The sequence below is a fragment of the Geospiza fortis genome, unplaced genomic scaffold, assembly GCF_000277835.1.
Source record: "Geospiza fortis unplaced genomic scaffold, GeoFor_1.0 scaffold891, whole genome shotgun sequence".
Classification (NCBI taxonomy): domain Eukaryota; kingdom Metazoa; phylum Chordata; class Aves; order Passeriformes; family Thraupidae; genus Geospiza; species Geospiza fortis.
Genome location: NW_005054649.1, coordinates 123,316 through 125,864, shown reverse-complemented (window position 1 = coordinate 125,864; position 2,549 = coordinate 123,316). Strand labels below are relative to the sequence as shown.

Genomic DNA, 2,549 nt, shown 5'->3' with positions numbered 1-2,549 from the left:
GAACCGCGGTGTTGCCAGCCATGGGTGCCATGGGCACTGCCATGGGTGAGCCTGCTGCCCCCCCCCCAGCTGCCCCCAGCCATGGCTGGCACTGTGGCACAGCCCAGCTCCTCTCCCAGCTGCTCCAGCACCCCAGCACCAAACGTGCCAGCCCAGTGGTGCCCATGCCCAGGGAAGCCAGTGCTGGCCACAGAGACAGGCAGCAGATCCTGCCCATGTGCCACCCACAGCCCCAAACCCGACAGCTTCTCTGCTCTTAGGGCTGGGCAGGACCAACGAGTGGTCTAAGAGGAAAAGCAGCTAAAGGCCCCACTGTCCCACTGCCTCTCAGAGACAGCAAGCAATGAGACCTCCACCATCTTCCAGAAGGGGCAGCTCCATACCAGAGCAACCACCCCCTGTCCTGAATCTCTGTGATACAGAGCTACACCTCCTGAGAGTCTGTGCTCCTCTCCGTGCTGGTGGTACCAAGCCATCACTCCCTGTGGCCTCGGGCCATGGCAGGAATGTGCCAAACTGTAGTGCTGACCTCACTACCAGACAAGCCCTTCCCCACAAGCCACATGTTGGTATCTGCTGGAACAAGCTAGCGTCCACCTGGCAAACACCACTTCCCCCACGTATGTTCCTGTAAAAACATGCCAGGATCTCTGTGGAACCACCTCTAGCACCTCTGGCTAGAAAAGGTGCCAGTCCTGAGCCCAGCACGGACCTGGATCTCCCATGGGAACGCTGCTCCAGGCTCTCCTTGTGAGCTGCTGCTGCTGCTGTGAACTGCTTCCTCTGCTTATTCCTGAGCCAGGCAGAGGTTTGGCATCTCCTCCTCCTTGCAAAGCCCAGAAAGGATGTACAGAGGTCGTGTTTGCAGAGCTGGGCCTCTGTTGGTCCCAATTCTCCCCATTTCACACAGGAACACCATGGAAAGCCTTAATCCCACTAAGCCAACACAGCCTCCAGCAGAGCAGGCCAGGCCTCGTCAGCAGCACAGAGACACAGGAGCAGGTAAAGACTCATCCTGCCCTGCCGAGTGGAGGGAGATCCTGGAAAAAAGAACCCAGGGGTGCAGGCACAAGAGGCTGTCAGGCCCCTCTCAGGACCAGCCCTCGGCAGGCAGCAGCAGGATCTGGGGAACCAAGCCAGGTCTCACTGAGGGCTCCAGCTGCTCTACCTCACACAGAACAGCCGCCCATCACTTTCCCGGCTGCCCAGGATGGGCTGACCCCAACCCTGAGCCTATGGGCACTGCCACTGCACACCAACAATGACCCACTGCAATCAACAACCCACCTCATGGCAGTGACCCCCACGCCAACAATGATCCAGCACAATGACCCAACAATGACCCACCACAATGACCCACTGCACACCAACAATGACCCACCACAAACAATGACCCACAGCACACCAACAACTGTTGAATTGCACTAAATACCAGTTCAATCTTACAAACAACGACCCACCTCATGCCAGTGACCCCCCACACTAACAACAATCCACCACAGAGACTCACTGCACACCCAGAGGCCCTGTGCTGCAGAGAGCAGGGCATGGCCCAGCACACAGCTGGGCTGCCTCTTCCTGCGGGGGCAGTGCAAACCTGGGTGCCTCAGGGGCAGAGCCCCCATGTGTGAGATCCCAAGCCTCCAGCCTGGCATTGCTTCTCCTGCCACTGCCCCCTGGCTCCAGAGCCAACCCTCCCAGGGCTGCCTTCCCAACACCAGCCTCCTTCCAGCACAGCCCCCTGCCTGGGGCACCAACAGCCCTGCACAAACCTGCCCCAGGATTACTCCAAGGGCAGGGAAGGGCAGGAGCTTTGGCAGCTCCAGCACTGAGCAGGGTCTCTCTCTTGTGACCACCACTCCCCTCCCCAGCTAGCCTGGCTTCACTGAGTCCTTCCCCACGGAATCTCAGCACGGAATCGTACCAGGCAGCCAGAACCTGGTGGGGATGTAGACTCTACTCTGCTGCCTCATGTCCCAGCACTCCTGCAATGCAGGGACACAACTGGCCCTGTGCAACTCAGCCCAGGCAGCACTGGGGGCCCATGGGCCAGCAGAGGGTAGATGAATCCACAACAGGGGCACAACATGCAAAGCAGGAGCACAACCGGAGACTGCCAGATCAGTCTTTCCTGTAATGCAAGGAAATCCTGATGGAAACACCATCCAGGCAATCCACACCACCTGGCTCGCTTGGACATCACCCACCACTGCTTGCCAGCGATGGACACAGGGGCAGGCAACACTCTGGGTTGGATCCCAGCAGTTCAAGCTCCCCTGGAAGCCAAGAGGCAGGAGCACAATGCACTGCTGCTGGAGGAAGCAGTGCCTCCCTTAGACTCCCAGCGGCTCACGGTGTGGGCACTGTGCTCACAGCTCTCTGTAGCAGCCCGTGAAGAGGGGAATCCACTTCCTGTCCTGCCAGCAGCAGGAGCAGGAGTGGAAAGGAACAGGAGAGAAGAGCAGCAGAGAGGAGCAGAGAGAGGCTGCGGCAGAGGCTGCAGCGGGCGTGGGGCATGGATGCCATCTGCTGGAACCACTCTGCAGCCG

The 2,549-nt window shown here is 59.4% G+C and overlaps 1 protein-coding gene across 1 annotated transcript in view; it reads right to left on the bottom strand.

Moving 5' to 3' along the window:
• Positions 1–2,549, bottom strand: part of AGAP3 (ArfGAP with GTPase domain, ankyrin repeat and PH domain 3) — a gene marked incomplete at its 5' end in the record, with an annotated part of 72,319 nt that overhangs the window by 47,028 nt on the left and 22,742 nt on the right. The window lies entirely within an intron of this gene.